Source organism: Schistocerca nitens, chromosome 6 (assembly GCF_023898315.1).
Source record: "Schistocerca nitens isolate TAMUIC-IGC-003100 chromosome 6, iqSchNite1.1, whole genome shotgun sequence".
NCBI lineage: Eukaryota > Metazoa > Arthropoda > Insecta > Orthoptera > Acrididae > Schistocerca > Schistocerca nitens.
In genome coordinates this window covers 272,954,352-272,975,579 of record NC_064619.1, presented here as the reverse complement: position 1 = coordinate 272,975,579, position 21,228 = coordinate 272,954,352, and positions in this window count along the sequence as shown.

The window sequence follows — 21,228 nt, the reverse complement described above, 5'->3', positions numbered from 1 at the left end:
CCTGCATCAATCGCCTTGTATTCTGAAAGAAAAAATTAATGAAGACTGATATTCTACGATGTGTATAGTATATTCTTGTTTATGCTTGTTAATTCTGATCCATTTACTCTTCCTCATAAGGTTTTTGTATCTTCTTTCTTCTTTTCCGTAATTGAAATTCCCATTTCTGTTTAATTTATTTCCTTTACACGTTATTTCTTTCTGAAAATGATGAACAAAGATTAATGTCTTGCATTTGCATCATATACTCACTAAATAATGACTGGTTTATGGTGACATAATTAAGTATACAGCATAACATGACAGAAAACGTAATATGTCAAAAGCATAGACAGTGTTCAAAGGCAAAAATGTACAGAGAATATCACAATGCAGCAGGAAAAAAAAATGTAAAACAGTCACGATGTTGAGATATCATAGGGCAAAATGTTAAAGTCAACTGGTGTTTGCTATGTCTTAACCATTTCATATTGCATACAAACAAAACATGAAACAATCGTATATACATAAGAAAGACAAAATGTGACGTTCGTTGTGTTCAGCTTGTATGTAGTGTAGTTAATAGAGGCGAGAATTAAAGACTTTAATGGAGAGAGAATTTGATAAAATTAATATGTCACTACATAGAATTGTATAATTATTCATAAAATACGTAAGTCTGTCTGGAAAAATATGCACGGTCTGATGAGTAACGACAAGAAAAGCAACCTGCTAACCTTACCTTGCCGGGCACTTGCCAAGAAAAAATACGATAGTCATCAATAATTAATCACGTGAATATAATTGTATAAGTGGTCATAAAAATTAGTAAATGGCATCATAACACGTTAAATCATAAAGTGGTTTCATTCAATAAAGGGTTTAATGTTCGACACATGATGGTTCCCCTTACTTTTCCTGGTTCTCAAAGTTTCGACGTGTACAACATTGGGGTGAGGAATGCTGCGAATCCGATATGGACCTGCGTATAGAAGTTCAAATTTACTGCACTTACCTTTTATTTTGCTGGATAAATAGTGTGTACGTACTAATATCTTCTGTCCAATGTGAAAGTCACGGCGTGTACAAACCTGTTTTTGCAGTCTTCTCCGGCGCTCTGCGGCACGTTTGATGTTGTTCAGCGCAATGTTCATTATTTCGTGGTGTCGTAATCGACGAGATGTAGGAAAGTTTACTAATTCTTTAATTTTGTTAGGTGGTTCAGCATTTTTCAGTATAACAGACGGAGATAGCATAGTGGATTCATTTGGTATGGAATTAATTACATCTTGGAATGAGAATATGTGTGTGTCCCAATCAATATGTCTTTTGTGGCTATATATTCTACACAGTTTACCAATTTCTTTCATTAATCGTTCACAAGGGTTCGAAGAAGCATGGTACCTGGATATATAGATCGGAGAAATGTTTCTAGCTCGTAACATGCGTGTCCATATAGCAGAACGAAATTGTGATCCATTATCAGAAATTACTCTCATCACATGCCCTACATGAAATAGAAAATGTTTTACAAATGCTTTCGAAACAGTTTTAGCAGTAGCTTTGCGTAACGGAGTGAAAGTAACCAATTTTGAAGTGAGTTCAACAGCGACAAAGATGTAGCAAAAACCTCTGTTAGTTCTCGGAATTGGACCAAAAATATCTACTGCGGCCATATGTCTTAATTTAACAGGTACAATGGGACATAATGGAGGAATATGTGAAGTGGTGTCTGACTTAGCTTTCTGGCAAATTTTACATGACGCTAAAACTCGTCGTATACGTTTCTCCATGTTGACAAAATAACAGTTCTGTCTCAGTATAAGAAAACATTTTCTGGCTCCGTAATGTGCGTAACTTAAATGAGTATACCATATTAATTTGTTAACCAGTTCGTCAGGAATGCATAATAACCAATTGTTGCTGTCAGGATGAGAGCGGCGAAATAGAATGTCATTGCGTATAGTGTAATGGTTTCTAATCGTAACATTATTCTTATCTTGCCAAAGGTGTTTAATTTCTTTCCACACATTGTCTTTACTTTGCTCTTTTGCTATGTCCTGTAATGACGACGAAATAAAATTTTCAAATGCTACTTGTTGAATGTACATAACGCTGAAATTTGCTTTGCAGAAGTTGGTTGCGATGTCATGCTGATTGTTGCTGAGAGAACGCGAAAGTGCGTCTGCTATAACATTTTGTGTGCCGGGAATGTGAACTATTGTAAAATTAAATTCCTGTAAATAAAGTTTCCATCTAGTAAGTCTGTCGTGTGTAAATTTAGCCGAAAGTAAAAATTGTATAGCTCTATGGTCTGTGTAAACGGTGGTATGTCTGCCATAAAGAAAGTGCCGAAATCTCGTAAAAGCCCATACAACACATAATGTTTCCAATTCTGTAACGGAATAATTTCGTTCAGCAGGTGACAGAATGCGACTTGCAAATGCGATGTTTTTGATTACTGTAGAGCCATCTTCTTCAATTTCCTGGAAAATATGTACGCCTAAAGCGGTGTTAGAACTGTCGGTGGCAATGGAAAAATTTCTGGCAAGATCTGGGTGCGATAAAAGTGGTGTATTCAACAAAGCATGTTTCAACAACATTCTCGTGAATAAGATTCTACATGTCAAAATTATTGCTTACGTAACTGGAATATACAACCTGTACTGTATCTGGTTAAATTCTATCGTACGTGTTATTATTTTCGGGAGGATGCTGTGGCATTTCAACTATTTGAACTGTTCTACACTCCTGGAAATTGAAATAAGAACACCGTGAATTCATTGTCCCAGGAAGGGGAAACTTTATTGACACATTCCTGGGGTCAGATACATCACATGATCACACTGACAGAACCACAGGCACATAGACACAGGCAACAGAGCATGCACAATGTCGGCATTAGTACAGTGTATATCCACCTTTCGCAGCAATGCAGGCTGCTATTCTCCCATGGAGACGATCGTAGAGATGCTGGATGTAGTCCTGTGGAACGGCTTGCCATGCCATTTCCACCTGGCGCCTCAGTTGGACCAGCGTTCGTGCTGGACGTGCAGACCGCGTGAGACGACGCTTCATCCAGTCCCAAACATGCTCAATGGGGGACAGATCCGGAGATCTTGCTGGCCAGGGTAGTTGACTTACACCTTCTAGAGCACGTTGGGTGGCACGGGATACATGCGGACGTGCATTGTCCTGTTGGAACAGCAAGTTCCCTTGCCGGTCTAGGAATGGTAGAACGATGGGTTCGATGACGGTTTGGATGTACCGTGCACTATTCAGTGTCCCCTCGACGATCACCAGTGGTGTACGGCCAGTGTAGGAGATCGCTCCCCACACCATGATGCCGGGTGTTGGCCCTGTGTGCCTCGGTCGTATGCAGTCCTGATTGTGGCGCTCACCTGCACGGCGCCAAACACGCATACGACCATCATTGGCACCAAGGCAGAAGCGACTCTCATCGCTGAAGACGACACGTCTCCATTCGTCCCTCCATTCACGCCTGTCGCGACACCACTGGAGGCGGGCTGCACGATGTTGGGGCGTGAGCGGAAGACGGCCTAACGGTGTGCGGGACCGTAGCCCAGCTTCATGGAGACGGTTGCGAATGGTCCTCGCCGATACCCCAGGAGCAACAGTGTCCCTAATTTGCTGGGAAGTGGCGGTGCGGTCCCCTACGGCACTGCGTAGGATCCTACGGTCTTGGCGTGCATGCGTGCGTCGCTGCGGTCCAGTCCCAGGTCGACGGGCACGTGCACCTTCCGCCGACCACTGGCGACAACATCGATGTACTGTGGAGACCTCACGCCCCACGTGTTGAGCAATTCGGCGGTACGTCCACCCGGCCTCCCGCACGCCTACTATACGCCCTCGCTCAAAGTCCGTCAACTGCACATACGGTTCACGTCCACGCTGTCGCGGCATGCTACCAGTGTTAAAGACTGCGATGGAGCTCCGTATGCCACGGCACTCTGGCTGACACTGACGGCGGCGGCGCACAAATGCTGCGCAGCTAGCGCCATTCGACGGCCAACACCGCGGTTCCTGGTGTGTCCGCTGTGCCGTGCGTGTGATCATTGCTTGTACAGCCCTCTCGCAGTGTTCGGAGCAAGTATGGTGGGTCTGACACACCGGTGTCAATGTGTTCTTTTTTCCATTTCCAGGAGTGTATTATTTCTTCCTGACGTGTTACGCTATGGATGACACCTATTGTCTGGTTCATTCATGATAATATGTTGTTGCTGATGTTGTTGCTGCTCATAAGATCGACTGTTATTAAATGTACGCTGAAAATTGTGCTCATCATTTTTACGTCTGTCATGATAATAATTTCTATACGGCGCATTGCGATACGAGTTGAAATAGTGTGTTGTCTGTACGTAGTTATTTCTTTGCTGCCGTGCGTTACTATTTGTTGTAGCTGAGACTATACGTGCACGCGGCGAAACATTAAAGCTTGGTTGACCTTGTAGACTGCATTGTTGGTTAGGTATGCTAAGCAGCTGACTTTCATGCTGTTGTGGTGAAAAACGTCTATTATTACTAAAATGCGTTCGCTGTTGCTGAAAATTTTGTACACACTGATAATTAAAATTTTATCTGGTATTAAAATTACGCTGGTAGTTCTGGAGTGCCTAATGAAAATTGTCACTTTCGGTAAAAAAAAAAAAAAAATTTGTCACATCAGGTATTCATTACATTTTACTTAATTCTAGGTACAGCAAAAGTTAAAGAGCTGTTTAGATAGATATAAAGGATAGTAGAAGAGAAGGCAGCAGCGCAGAAAACTAAAGATGAAACAGCACTACTACAGCTCGGGGCGCTATGCACGCTACGGCACATATTCATTAAAGCGTAATGAATCCCCTGAGGTCTATTACGCGCTGCAAATAAATTTTAGCTTTGTGTTACATGCAATGGCGGTAAAAATTCAAAAATAAATTGCTGTATCCATGCTAATTCAAGTTTCATCATTACAGGCAATGCTGATGAAAATACAATAGCAAATTGTCTTATCGGGTTCAAAGCTAGTTTCTGCATTACAGGTAATAGCGGTGAATGTACAAAAATAAATTGTCTTATACAGTTCAAATCGTGTATCTGTGCTCTGTCATTATTAAATTCCTTAGATTTTCTTACGGATAAAAATTGCTCGTAATCTACGTTCTCGTCACTGAATTTGAGAACACGTTCAGGTTTGTGTGAGAATCTGATTGTCTGTGTCAGTTCGGATTTCAAGTTGCGTAGCTTCTCAGATTTTAAGTCTCGTAGTCTCGGTAAATTGCTTAAATTATACGTGCTGCGTGACTCTGACAAATGCTCGCAGCGTGGCGGATTCTGTGACGTATCGGTGACTGAAATTGTTTTCAATTCTGTTACTTTAATACTTTCGTCAATTTGGTTGTTCTGTCGTTCACTTTTATTATTGACTTTCGTATTCAGAGTGTGTGAAACTTCCAGTGACTCTAAATTAAACTCGTCGCGTATCTGTACTGCGTTTTTAGGGCATTGTTCAGTGACTGCATTAATTTCGTGTATCTGTGTTGCGTTTGCTGAACATTGTTCAGTGACTGTATTAATTTCATCTTTAACTGATTCTGTTGTGCCTACACGTGTGCTACTTAATTCTTGCGCAACAGTGCCAACTTCTTCATTACTGTTATTAGCACAAGCCTTAGTATCCACACGTAATTGTTCTTTAGTGTCCTGACATTGCACGGTAACCGCTGTAATCTGTTCACTATCTTGTTTGTCCTGTTCGTTAAGGTTGACGTGTTTTTCTTTCGGCTGTTTAATACTTTCAGAAAATTGTTTGTTCCGTTCTCCAAATTGTTTGTTCTGTTCTTCAAGTTGTTTGTTCTGTTCATCAAGTTTTTTGATCATTTGTTGTAAATATGCTATAATATGATCCACAGTAACATTACCTACTCTATTCTCTGTGCTGTGAGATGGCGTAAATAAATCCGTCCTACTTTGTGTATCCTGTTCATTTTCATTAGACAAATTTGTCTGTTCGTCACGTGAATTTAGTAAACCGGCTGTGTTAAGCTGGGCAGCGCTCATTACAATAGAACGTCCCGCGTCATCAATTGTCGTCAAATTAACAGAGGAGACAATTGAGTTCGTTTGTTCATCAGTAAGATAATAATCATCATTAGCGGTTGGACCGTACTGATGGTCAGTGAACGCAGGATTGTCATCATTACACTGCATATCACAAGCACTATCAGTAAAGTTGTTTAAGTCGGTAATTTCGTTCATAATACCTCGCGATACACTATTCACAGTCTTTCGCGGCATTTTTACAATAGTCACAATTATTCACAAAACAAATAAGCACAAATGCAAAAGGCAACAAACACAAATACAACAGAGCAACGAATTGCCGATGATCTGAGGAAAGAAAGTCACAAAATTAGTAAAAGCGTTGCGCCAAACGCTAATTATATTTTAGTAAATAACAGCAGATATCTGGCTACGTTTCAGAAGATTCCCAACGAAATACGATCCAGGACTGGATGTCGCCAAGTGTAACCTCCCAGCAATAAAAAAATGTAAATCAATGACAATAAATGTGAGAACTAGCAGTCTGAGCCATGTGTAAGCTCCCCACAAAAAATGAAAGTCAATTCAATAAAAATGAAATCTCAGTGACAATGAAAACGCAAATAGACCGAAATGTCGATCTTAGGCCCTGTTCACTAATTAAACTCAAATTCTTACCTCAGTAAAACTGCATCTGCTCTTATTTTTCGCCATAGCTTGGAGGAAATGCATCGTAAATATTTTTTGAATTTAACTGAAACTTTTCTTTAAGGAAATGCATGGGAAATATTCTTTCAATTCAAATGATGGTTTTTCTTAAAAAAATTGCTTTGAAACAAAATTATTATTGGGGCGATTCTTGAGCAAATTAATTACAGTTAAGATACATTACATTCTCAGAAGTGCGCAATGCTGCTTCATTACCTTATTTAAAAAATATACCTCGTCCTGAATCTTAACCAGAGGGCCGTGTCGACGCCCTCCGACTCCTCACACAATAACTCCGACTGTCTCGCGCGTGCTACTACATGCTCTCGCGACTCGCTACGTACAACTACTCCCTCGCAACTCGACCGCAACTTCCCTGAACTCTCGCGCGGTCAAGCGCAGACTAGCAACGATAAATAACTCTCTGGTCAGAGATTCTGTCATACCTCGCCATCGCTGCTACTGAATACGTACGTGTTTCAAACTGCATGAGCGTACTTTCCTAGAAGGGTCAAACAACATATTGCCTTCTCATACGTATATCTCGCGAAAAGACTAAGAAAATAAAATTAGAGCGACTGGAGTTCACATGGAGTCTTACCAACAACCTTCCCTCCCTGCGCACTATTCGCGACTATATGAGGACAGTGACTGATTTCGTTCGGATTTATGGTTTATGTAAAGACATGAAAGTGATGGAAATGGAAGTTGCAGATGGCCAAGCATGTACTGTAGTATCAATCAGTATTTTAAGAAAGAAATTTCTGAGAATGTACGTTTGGAGCACAGCATTGTATGGTAGCGGAACACTGACTGTGGGAAAATCGGAACAGAAGAGAATCATAGCCTTTGAGATGTGGTGCTACAGACAAATTGTGAAGATTATGTGAACTACTCATACGGGAAGGAATGAGGAAGTTGTCTGCCGAAATGAGGACGAAAGGAACATAAGGGAAGCACTGACGAGAAGAACAGACAAGAAGAAAGGACATGTAAGACAACAGGGAATAACCTCCAGGTACTAGAGGGCGCTATAGAGGGTAAAAACTCTAGGGGAAGTCAGAGACTGAAATACGTCCAGCAAATAATCGATGACGCAGGGCGCAAGTGGAAAAGAAGAAAGTATACAAGTGGCGGTTAGCGGAGCTGAAAGATTGTACAACGGTAATCCGAGAGCTGTGGTGTCGAGCGCCATGAGAAAAAATTTGATACCTTCAATTTCTACTTTACTTATGCAGCAAATAAAACGAAATAATGCTAAAGTACATTTATTAATATTTCCATTAAAGACATGAAAAGCAAATTCAAAGGAAAACTTAGGATTACAAATAAATTTCCAGGAAGAGTTTCTAAGGCTTAAACTAGCACTTTGTATATAAAATTAGATTATTTTGTTATTTTGCAGGTGCTGCGATGATATTCAACGTAAAAATAGGGAAACTTATTGTTTGCATGCAACTGCCGAGGGATGCTCGAAGTTCAAAATGAACCTAACGGAATACGAAATCCTGTACGTCTTAATTACATTCCCTCGTTGGAAAGTTATATTCAAAGTTCAATACTTTCTTGGAAATTAGTTGCATACCCAAATTTTGTTTGCCTTTTGCTTTTCATGTCTTGTATGAAGATATTATTAAATACAATGTTCTGTGGTTTATTTCGGTTTACTTGCAGTGCAATAGAACTGAAAGTAGAAGAATAGAAACTCTGTCAACATATGAATTTGACCCCACGATCTCCGGATTACTGTTCTTATTCTCCCCGCCGCGACTTCCATTCTCTGGAAATTATGGTCCAAAAATGTTTCATGCTTCATCTTAGAGCGCCTAAAATGCTGTTTTTTCTAAACGCTTGGCCACGTGGCGTCACTTTCACTTCCGGCCAAGCCCTGTAATATACCATAACCTTAGACCAAATCCATTTTAAGTCCATAAGGTGGCTTGCGTAGTATAGACATAGACGTAGATGTCACTATTACCTTGTTTCACCAATGTCGTAAATTTCAAGTAATACTTGTGTCACATAGATGCGTCATTGTAGTAACAACATTAATTCATCCCGTATATGTACCAGCTTCGGCGTAGAAGGTCGCTCTCTGAGACGAGTAGCAGTAGAGATGTAAATACACTGTCACATCACTCTAGACACTCTTAAGTTCCTAATACAACTGTTGAATTCCACGAAATCTGACATTTCTATCATGTTAAATAGCAAAGCAGCGGCAGTACTGGACAACGAACAGTGGACACTACCTAATTCGTGGCGCGACTTTATATCTCTATTGGGCTTTTTGATGAACGAGTGATTACCCGTTAAGATAGACATCATCTCCGCGACCGAGGGCCCCTGACGAATATAATAGAAGCGTTTGCAGTGACGAGTTATGTCCCACGCCGCGCTGGAGTCAATAAATACGGCCAGATAACTCTCTCCGGCCCACGCGCCGAGCGCTGCTATCGTGCGGAACATCGCCGTTCCGACATAACTCTGTCGCCCGCTGCCGCGCCAGCAGACGAACGACTGTATTCGTAACGGTGCGCGAGCGTTCACGGCTCGCGCTATCAGAACACATCGGTTCCGTAATTACTAATAAGCAACTAACCTTGAAGGCAGATTTATGTTCTGTGCGCGCCGATGGATTTAATTATGAACGTTATTTTCGCGGTGTTCGGGACACGTCCAGCCTTGAGAGGCAGGGTATAACTTCATTCCTTAAAATAGCGGGCGATCGCGTCACTGCGGCGTATCTGGCACGCTATCGCCTCCGTATCGCGGCCAGCACCTGCCAGCCGCCGCCCACGCACACCGCCTCTGCCGGCGGAGTCGACAGGCCGAGTCGCTAGTCGACGGGCTCTCCTTACTCCCCTTACTACTGCGCGTGTGCACTACTGTTCCATCAGTACCTATTATGCTTAAGAGGAGCATTCACACAGTTTTAATTGTAATCTTGAACATATTGTGCTGCGTCCTTGAAACATCTCAATATATTCATGTATGATTTTTGCAGAGACGTTCCCAGCAAAGACCAGCATTATGGCCGTTCAGGAAACGTTCTACCGAGAAAATCACCCCGTCGTCCTCATAGATTTACTTTTCACGCAATGATTGCTTCATTCGAGAAAATAGGAAGGGCCGGCCGCTGTGGCCGAGCGGTTCTAGGTGCTTCAGACCGGAACCGCGGTACTGCGACGGTCGCAGGTTCGGATCCTGCTTCGAGCATGGATGTATGTTAGGTTTAAGTAGTTCTAAATCTAGCGGACTGATGACCTCAGACGTTAAGTCCCGTAGTGCTTAGAGCTATTTGAACTGTTTGAAAACAGGAAGGAGTTACTGGCTACCATGGCTAGAATACAGGTTTAAGGCAAAATTTAATATCCCAAACAAGCAGCAAGTGTGGATGTACACCGTGCAGTCAGCTAGAGCTTTGTCGCGGAGCAGGAAAACCCTCCTGAGCAGAAGCTTCCCGCTAAGTTACGTCTTGATAGCCTTTCCAATTTCGTCAAAAGATGTCGATAGCATGGTCCGATGACGACTTGCCCCTTCGAGTATAATCTGTTAGTAAGCACACCATGACAGTCCCTACGGCAGCTGTAGCTTTATCGTTTCTTTCGGATGCGGAAGGAACGAAATGAAAAAAAAAAAAAAAAAAAATGAGTACTGCTTGTCTTCCCTAGCGTCAAATTAGAAGGCCCTTACCTGACGGTATTTTACTCTCCGGAGAGTAAAAATGTAAATGCGGTGTGGCTAGGACCTCCCGTCGGGTAGACCGTTCGCCTGGTGCATGTATTTCCAGTTGACGCCACTTTGGTGACTCGTGTGTCGATGGGGATAAAATGATGATGATAAGGATAACACAACACCCAGTCCCTGAGCGGAGAAAATCTCCGAACCAGACGGAAATCGAACCCGGGCCGGTTGGTATGACATTCTGTCGCGCTGACCTCTCAGCTACCAGGGGCGGACCTGCGGAGAGCGATGGCATCGGATGGAAATTCACTGGTTGATAAAGAGAATAGGGCCACACTACAAACCAGTAACAGACAGCCAAAAGGAAATTAGATATATTCTCGTGAACACATGGAAATGAGTGGCAGTCTCACACAAATAATCTAGCCAGTCTACAATTTCGGACTAAATGGGCGACACTCAGGCTCGCCTTGGGCCAAGCCACGAGTACATGGAAACACATAAAATACGAACATAGATAGCGATATCTATGCCGGTGCCTAGAGTGAGTTGTGATGCAGTTTAGTAAAACCTAATTCTAGGATTCGAAAATCAATTTAAAGTAAAGAACCATAAGTGGAAATACGTTGTGTACATACTGACAGAGGCGGCAGGACGAAGACTGCCGATTTAACACTGATCAAACCCGAACAGAAGAGAATTGAAGCATTTGAGGTCTGGTGCTACAGAAGTATGTTGAAAATCAGTTGGACTGGCATGATGAGGAATGAGGAGGTTCTCCGCCGAATCGGCGAGGTAAAGAAATATATGGCCGGCCGGGGTGGCCGAGCGGTTCTAGGCGCTACAGTCTGGAACCGCGCGACCGCTACGGTCGCAGGTTCGAATCCTGCCTCGGGCATGGATGTGTGTGATGTCCTTAGGTTAGTTACGTTTAAGTAGTTCGAAGTCTAGGGGACTGATGACCTTAGAAGGTAAATCCCATAGTGCTCAGAGCCATTTGAACTATTTGAAAGAATATATGGAGAACACTGACAAGAAGAAGGGGCAGGATAATAGAACATGGGTTAAGATAACGAGAGTAACTTGCATGCTAGTCAACACTACCATGTAAGGCCACCAACTGAACGGAGACCGAGAGGGCCGCACTCCCCTACCCACCTCACCCCCCCCCCCCCCCACCCCCTCTCCCCATCACCAACCGGCCATCTGCCGCTGGATCTTCAGCAGTTTACGCCATTTTGAGGAATCTGTGACTTAACTAATAGGTAAATCCACAACTGTTTTAAATTTCTTTGCTCATGTAAGCATTTTGTGCTTACGAGTTACTTTTAATACATAATTTAGCGAATTACATTTATCATCCTTCAAGTGGTTTGTACTTACAACTTACTTTTCATACATAATTCAGCGAATTTCATTTATCACCCTTTTAATAAAGGCATGTAAACAACCCGAATCTGGGACTGGAACAACAGTTTTAATTTTATTTTATTCTCTCTTTCTGTGTAGGCACTGGGCTGGAATGCTATAGATACTTCGAAACGTGGTTTAAACGTCTCTGAAAAATTTCCGTGTTACGACTCCTAGCTTCATTTTTGTCGAATGATGGTTGGGTCTTCGCCTTTTTCAGTAGTGGCGAATGCACATGTTTCTTTACTTGCTTTGTTTCTTTGTCTAGAATCTATAGTAATACACCCAGAAGAAAGGATCAGGCTGACACAGCGGCAACATTTCCACTGCAGTTTCTGTCTAGAGGGTGTTATCAATGGGTTTCAGCACTCACCAACACCTGACGAGGTTAAGTAACGCTGTCAAAGCCGGCCGGAGTGGCCGTGCGGTTCTGGGCGCTACAGTCTGGAGCCGAGCGACCGCTCCGGTCGCAGGTTCGAACCCTGACTCGGGCATGGATGTGTGTGATGTCCTTAGGTTAGTTAGGTTTAAGTAGTTCTAAGTTCTAGCCGACTGATGACCTCAGAAGTTAAGTCGCATAGTGCTCAGAGCCATTTGAACCATTTTTGAACGCTGTCAAGATGGATAGTCGCAGGAAGCAAAACAACGGGACGGTTTTTCTGCACTACAGCGTCTCAGTTCTTTCTGTACATCACACAGTCACACTTGCCGCTTCTTTGTGCTGTTAATTCACCTACTGCAGATATTCGATGTTAACAAATTTCTCTTGTTCATAAATCGTTTCCTTTCCATTGTTATTTAGCATTTGCTACAAAAAAAAAATGGTTCAAATGGCTCTGAGCACTATGGGACTCAACTGCTGTGGTCATAAGTCCCCTAGAACTTAGAACTACTTAAACCTAACTAACCTAAGGACATCACACACATCCATGCCCGAGGCAGGATTCGAACCTGCGACCGTAGCAGTCACACGGTTCCGGACTGCGCGCATAGAACCGCGAGACCACCGCGGCCGGCCATTTGCTACCCTCTCTACTTTTCCCATTGGTATATAACCTCAAATTCCTTAGATTTTCTCGTTATGGTCATTTTGCGAGATGTATGGGTAGTCTGATTTCTCTCGAAACGTGTACTCTTGTAATTACAAACCTCTCGAAACGTGTACTCTTGTAATTACAAACCTCTTCGTGATACGCAAACTCATCATTCCACAGGAGTAGCGCCCACTAAATGATCTGATGACGAAAAATTCCGTTTTTCTTCACACAGGGTCTTCCTCTTTTAATAATCCTGTATGGTAAGGAACTCACACTGATAAGCAGAACTCAAGAATCGGCGAACATCAGATTCAAATGCTACAGGTTTAGTGGGTAAATTATATTTTCTTAGTTGTCTTCCAACGAATCTCGGTGTAACATGTGCTTTTTCTACAACTATTTTTATGTGGTATTTACATTTTAGGGCTATCTGGACTGTTATTCCTTGATATTCAATGGTTGTTACTGATTCAAGGGATCAGGGACTATCGAACAATAGGACGTCTTTCGGTCTCTTTGTGGAGATAACGTTACCTCATTTACTGTGCAGGTCAACTGCGAGCTCCTCTCCGAAATTTCTTTTATTTTTTTATAATTTTATGACTAATAAATTCCGAACAGGGAAGTACAAAGTAAAATATGGTAGAGGTAAGTGAAGACAGAGATGGAACATAAAGATTTCTGGTCCGACGAATACGGGGTAATACCAACAGGAATGTATCAGGAGTAGGATTCGTTGTGAATAGGATGGTTGGGCAGTGAGAAATTTATTCTCATCGGAATCGACAGCAGTTACGGTACACTTACCGGTCACAAACACAAAATAAACACATTAAGATAAAAAATGTAATTAAGTACGTAAAGGCAAATGAAAATCTAATGCTCGTGGTGGATTAGCACATTGTACGGACTGTCCAGAAATCAGAGGTGGAGGAAGTGTTGTTGTAAAAGACCTGGAGACGCGGAAAGACAAATTCTGGATTACATCATGGTGAGACAGAGAGTTGGAAATCAGATTTTGAGTTGTAAGGAGCACCAAGAGCAGACTCATGCTGCAGTTTAGTAACAATGAAGGGTAGACAAGTTTAAGACAATCAGCCGAAAGAATCAATATGGAAAGAAGTGGGATATTAAAGTACATGGAAGGAAGTGGGATATTGAAGTACTGAGGGATGACGAGCTGCTTCTGAAGTTCTTTAAGGATGTAGATACAGCGATATTTAACTTCACGTAGGCAGTAGAAAAGACTTGGCGAAAAAAGGAAAATCACAGAAGTTGGCTAGGTAAACATAGGTACAGGGAAGTTAGCTACGGAGAAAACTTAGGTAACACAAGAAATACTGCAACTGATCGACGAAAAAAGGAAGTACGAGAATGTTCAGAGACAGAGCATTACAGCAACAGACAGCACTTAGGAATGAAAGAAACAGAAAGTTCAATGAAGCTAAGATGAAATAGCCCAAGGAAAAATGAGATGAAGAACTAATTGCTCTCAGAAATACGGATTAAGCACATAGAAAAATCAAAACAACTTCCAGTTGAATACAATAATAATTTTACTGTAGAAGTAGAGGTCAGATTGTGTTGATAGGAGAGTTGACTGAAGTGCTCTAAGAGGGGGAGGAACTAGGTGTTGACGTGACAGAAGAAGAAACGGAAGTCTGTTTCTAACAGTTAAGGGACGCAGCAAAGCACTGCCGGCCGCTGTGGCCGAGCGGTTCTAGGCGCTTCAGTCCCAGAACCGCGCTGCTGCTACGGTCGAAGGTTCGAATTCTGTCTCGGACAGGGATGTGTGTGATGTCCTTAGGTTAGTTAGGTTTAAGTAGTTCTAAGTCTAGGGGACTGATGATCTCAGATGTTAAGTCTCATATTTCTTAGAGCCATTTTGAACAGCAATACACTCAGAGTTCACAGAACTTTGGAAAGCTTGTCGTCAAATAAGACATAAGTAAAAGATAAGATTCCCTCGGAATTTCTAAAACCGTTGAGGGAAATAGCTACGAAATGACTACCAAGTTGGCGTGTATGGTCTGTGAGACGGTAGACAGAACATCGGAAAAACGTCATCCACACAGTCCCGAAGATAGCAAAGATAGATAGATGGGAAAACTATTGCATCAGCAGCTTAACATCTCATGCATCCAGGTCGCTAATAAAGGTAACAGACAACTGAATGGAAAAGAAAAGTGAGGTTCTCTTATATGATGATGTTTGAGTTTACGAACGTAAAGGCACAAGAGAGGCAGATCTGACGTTGGGCTTGAAAATGGAAGCAGCTCATAAGAGAAATTATATCTTCAGAGCGTTCGACACTCTAAAACGACATAAGATGTCCGAAATCCTCAGAAAATGTAGGTAAAAGTTACAAGGACACACATCAATGAATCAGGAGCGAAAAATAAAAATTTAAGATCAAGAACGGTGTTCGCTTTAAAAAGCGTCCATATTTTCCCTACGGTTCAATCTGTAAATGACGGGAATAAAAGGCGTATCAATTAAAATTCAGAGTTATAGGATATCAATAATGAAGTCCGCTAACATTGCTGCGCTCAGCGAAAGTGAGGAAGAGTTACAGGATGTAATGAATAGAACTAACATTGTACTGAGTAAAGAACTGTATTGAAAGTAAACCAGAGAAAGACGAAAGTCATCACCAGATATGGAAAAAAGATTGTCGATAAATTAACATCAAAATTGGGGACCACAAAGCAGAAGAAGCGGAGGAATTCTTTCCTGGTAGCAAAATAGCTCATGATGGACGAAGCAAACAAGACATCACAGTCTAGCACAAACAAACAGGGCATTCTTGGCGAAAAGAAGATTACTAAGATGAAACGCTGGCTTTGATTTGAAAAAGAATTTTCTGGAAATGTGTGTCTGGAACATAGCCTTGTACGGCTGTAATCATGGACTGTAGTGAAACTGGGAAAGGCAGAAGGGACGGGATGATAGGATACGTGTTAACAAATACGGGAAAAACTTCCACTACTCTAGAGAGACTTGTAGAACATAAGAACTCTATCGGAAATCATAATATAATCAACAAATAAGCGATGGTGTTGGGTGTAATCAGTATTCTGAGATGAAGAAGCTGGTGCCGGAGAAGTAACGGTTCACATCAAATCGGTCAGAAGATTGGTGATGAAGAATGAAAATGAGATGCAAAGGCCGAGTAGACGGTACTGTTTGATGTTCAGACACTGACTCTTACTAAGCTGTTGTGTTCCAGATCCCTCTAAGCCATCCTGTTGCGCTAACCCAATTATTTCCAAGTGAATGCTGGAATGTGTCTATTAACAAACACACAGAACTCACCTAGTCATTCCTTCTTTTCCTCCGCGTCATCCAGATGATGTCGAATTTGTAATTATATTTCTGTTTTAACTCCATTCATGGTTTTCAAATACGAGGGTCACTCCAAAAGAAATGCACACAATAATTTTTAAAGTCCATATTTTATTCTACATCTTTGAAAGTTTTACAGTGTGTAGATACATCCTTTAGGAACAATATTTCCATTTCTCCACATAATTTCCATCCCTCTCAACTGCCTTACGCCATCTTGGAACCAGCGCCTGTATACCCGCACGGTAAAATTCTGGACCAACATGTTGGAGCCACTGTTTGGCAGCGTGCACAAAGGATACATCATCTTCAAACCTTGTTCCACGAAGAGAGTGTTTCAGTTTCCCAAAGAGATGACAGTCACATGTAGCCAGGTCAGGACTGTAATGCGGGTGTTTCAGTGTTGTCCTTCCGAATTTTGTGATTACTCCCATGGTTTTTAGACTGACATGTGGCCGTACACTGCCGTCCAACAGCAAAACATCCTGCTTTTGCCGATGTGGTCGAACACGACTCAGTCGAGCTTGAAGTTTCTTCAGTGTCGTCACACATGCGTCTGTCAGCAGTCACCATTTCGTTAACTCTCTGCACATTGTCTGGAGTGTGTGCAGTACGAGGCCTGCCGCTGCGAGGACAGTCCTCAATATTGCTGTGCCCGCTTTCATCACGTAGCCTGCTTGCCCACCGACTAACTGTACTGCGATCGACAGCAGTATCTCCATACACCATTTTCAACCTCTTGTGGATGCTTCCCACTGTCTCGTTTTCACAGCACAGGAATTCTATGACAGCACGTTGCTTCTGACGAACGTCAAGTGTAGCAGCCCTCTTGAAGACATGCTAAGACGGCGTCACTCCCGGGAACAGGTTGAACGAAGTTTGAAAATAAGCAGGAAGGATCTATCGACACACTGTAAAACTTCCACACATGCAGAATGAAAACAGTAATTTTACAAAAATACTATGCATTTCTTTTGGAGCGACCCTCGTATTTAAAAAAACAAATTAAAAGAAAACATATAGTATTTATATGCAAACAGATCGAAAGATCAGGGGACGTAAGGGAGCTGGCCGCGGTGGCCGAGCGGTTCTAGGCGCTTCAGTCCGGAACCGCGTGACTGCTACGGTGGCAGGTTCGAATCCTGCCTCGGGCATGAATGCGTGTGATGTCCTTAGGTTAGTTAGGTTTAAGTAGTTCTAAGTTCTAGGGGACTGATGACCTCAGATGTTAAGTCCCATAATGCTCAGAGCCATTTTTGAACATAAGGGAGAATAGAGCCATTTATCATAGCAAAGCAAAGAGGAATACTCTGTTTATTCTTCACTGCGAAATTACTTTGTTAACATTTTTACTGGTAGCGAGTCAAAATATTCACTGAAATTTAAAGTAAGCTCCGAAGATACCGAGTACATTCTCAAGTCCATGTGCATGTTTCGCATCCAGGTTCGCTGGCAACTTGTTTGAATCCACATACCTCCCTTACGCTAATGACGAGCAATTTACATTCCACTGAGAAGACGGATCACAGCAGACACGTGCAGGCAATCTGCCAGGTGGAATCCTTCATTTAGAAATCTCGACTTCCTTCGCGGGCCAGCCTTCAGTGGGTAAGAATTTCAGCACTCCTAATTTAAGACTGCCACTGTCAGCACGGTGGCACATCGTTATAGTCTCGCGCATAGGAGGAGAGCGAAAGTAGACTCCGCAAGAAAGAAGCGGAACTCTCGCAAAAGTATTCCAAGTTGAGAAATAAGTGTGATATATAGGTGTACTTTTTCCGCGAGCAGAACATCAGGATTCCGTTATAAATCAGCGGCAAGTTGAGGTGCCAGACGAGGCGCTGGCCCACCAACCATGATAAATGTCGCCGGCAGCACGCGGCGCCTAATGTTTTTTCGATGGTCTGTATGTGTGCGCGCGCTCCGCCACCGCGCTCGGATGCGCCCCGCGAGTCGGCGGCGTCGGCGTCTGCGTCTGAGTCTCGCGTCTACGAGGGCTGGTTTTCGGTCATTTGTCAAAACCACCGCGGAGAGCGCGGGCGCACGCAAGCGCTCGCGGACAAACAGGTTCGTGGCGACGGCGAGGTAATATATTATTTAGGAGAACGCCGCGCCGAGATGTAGGCGCCTACTGAGGAGATTACGGTGCGGTGGCAGCAGGGTGCGACAGACAGGCGACAGGGCGCGGCCAATCCCCGCACCTCCGTCGCGGTCTCGAGGAACTCGCCTCGGTGTCAGGCAGAATTAGAGTACTCTGCGGGAGGTTGCAGAAGCTGCTGACACGCCACGCCTGCATTGGAAATACCTGCAATGTTCTGGCTTCTTGGCAAAGGAATAGGTTCTGTAGATGGCTGACAGATTACTGACAGTTCGGCTCGGACTGGCGAATGTTGCGTGAAGGAAACAGGCCGAGTCCGTTTCTAACAAACTACACTACTGGCCATTAAAATTGCTACACCAAGAAGAAATGCAGATGATAAACGGTTATTCATTGGACAAATATATTATACTAGAACTGACATGTGATTACATTTTCACGCGATGTGGGTGCATAGTTCCTGAGAAATCAGTACCCAGAACAACCAACTCTGGCCGTAAGAGCGGCCTTGATACGCCTGGGCATTGAGTCAAACAGAGTTTGCATGGCGTGTACAGGTACAGCTGCCCATGCAGCTTCAACACGATATCACAATTCTACAAGAGTAGTGACTGGCGTATTGTGATGAGCCAGTTGCTTGGCCACCATTGACCAAACGTTTTCAATTGGTGAGAGATCTGGAGAATGTGCTGGACAGGGCAGCAATCGAACATTTTTCTGTATCCAGAAAGGCCCGTACAGGACCTGCAACATGCAGTCGAGCATTATCCTGCTGAAATGTAGGGTTTCGCAGGGATCGAATGAAGGGTAGCCACGGGTCGTAACACATCTGAAATGTAACGTCCACTGTTCAAACTGCCGTCAATGCGAGCAAGAGGTGACCGAGACCTTGAACCAATGGCACCCCACACCATCATGCCTGGTGATACGCCAGTATTGCGATGACGGATACACGCTTCGAATGTGCGTTCACCACGATGTCGCCAAACACGGATGCGACCATCTTGATGCTGTAAACAGAATCTGGATTCATCCGAAAAAACGACGTTTTGCCATTCGCGAACCCAGGTTCGTCGTTGAGTACAACATCGCAGGCGCTTCTGTCTGTGATGCAGCGTCAAGGGTACCCGCAGCCAAGGTCTCCGAAATGATAGTCCATGCTGCTGCAAACGTCGTCGGACTGTTCATGCAGATGGTTATCGTCTTGCAAACGTCTCCATCTGTTGACTCAGGGATCGAGACGTGGCTGCACGATCCGTTACAGCTATGCAGATAAGATGCCTGTTATCTCGACTGCTAGTGATACGAGTCCGTTGGGATCCAGCACGGCGTTCCGTATTACCCTCCTGAACCCACCGATTCCATATTCTGCTAACAGTCATTAGATCTCGACCAACGTGAGCAGCAATGTCGCGATACGATAAACCACAATCGCGATAGGCTACAATCCGACCTTTATCAAAGTCGGAAACGTGATGGTACGCATTTCTCCTCCTTACACGAGGCATCACAACAACATTTCACCAGGCAACGCCGGTGAAGTGCTGTTTGTGTATGAAAAATCGGTTGGAAACTTTCCTCATTCAGCACGTTGTTGGTCTATAGCACGTCATCTTCGTGGTGTAATAATTTTAAAGGCCAATAGTGTATATCGGTATAAGGCTTAGACGATAAGGGGAATCAACGAAAAAACTGTTCCAGATGGCTGGAGGGCCATTTGAACCACTGTTCTGCTGACTCCAATTACAAGGTGGTTATAATGAAAGTTTCGCTGGTCGCAAGGGCCCTCATGAAGAACGAGTGATCGTAGGACAGAGGAACTTTGTGGAAACATTCGTAAGGACATGCGGAATATAAATAACGATTAAAGACTGATTCATCACTCCACAAAATGTTCCAAGGTCGCATGTCGTCAACTTCAGCTCTTGCAAGAAACGCAAGTCTGCTAGAATGTTTGCGTCACGTGGCAACTGCCGGTGAGCAATGTGAAGTCTTACGGATACCATTTCACAATTTCTGGCAGTGGGCCACGGAATGTTCAGCTGTCATAACACAACTCGTGCACTGTTTGAAGATTGCACGCTGCGCCTAGAATTCTTAGCCATTGTAACAGTAAAGTCTTCAACAGTTTGTGACCCAATTCTTTGTAGAACTTTCCTAGGAGCAGTTCGAAAATCGACAGTTTATTCGGAATTCCGAATCACGTTCTTCAACCCCGGTGCTGGAAAAGAGCCTCTCCTTATTCGTTTAATGCGTCGATACTCACGAATAGCAGCAGAATTGTTGCTGTAATTTGATAAAACAGCGCTACGAGTAAGGGGCTGCTCACCTTGTGGAGACCTATGTTGGCTGTCTGCAAGTGTAATCCACGCTGATGCTTCTGTTTCAGCCAGTAATCTCCATAAAATCTGGACGTAGAAGAATGGTCTCTGGCAAGGGAACCTCCCCATCGCACCCCCCTCAGATTTAGTTATAAGTTGTCACAGTGGATAGGCCTTGAAAAACTGAACACAGGTCAATCGAGAAAACAGGAAGAAGTTGTGTGGAACTATGAAAAAAAAGCAAAATATACAAACTGAGTAGTCCATGCGCAGGATAAGCAACATCAAGTAATATATGAGCTCAGGAGCGCCGTGGTCCCGTGGTTAGCGTGAGCAGCTGCGGAACAAGAGGTCCTTGGTTCAAGTCTACCCTCGATTGAAAAGTTTAAATTTTTGTTTTCAGACAATTATCAAAGTTCAGGTACTCACACATAATCATCTTCGCTCTCCAAAATTCCAGGACATGTTCAGATTTGCTTGGACATATGCAGGATTTGACGGTCTACACACGGAAAAATTTGAAAACGTTAAAAACATATGTTTTGACAGAGCACAGGGAAAACTGTGCGACTGTGAAACTGTTGCATTCATTTGTTGC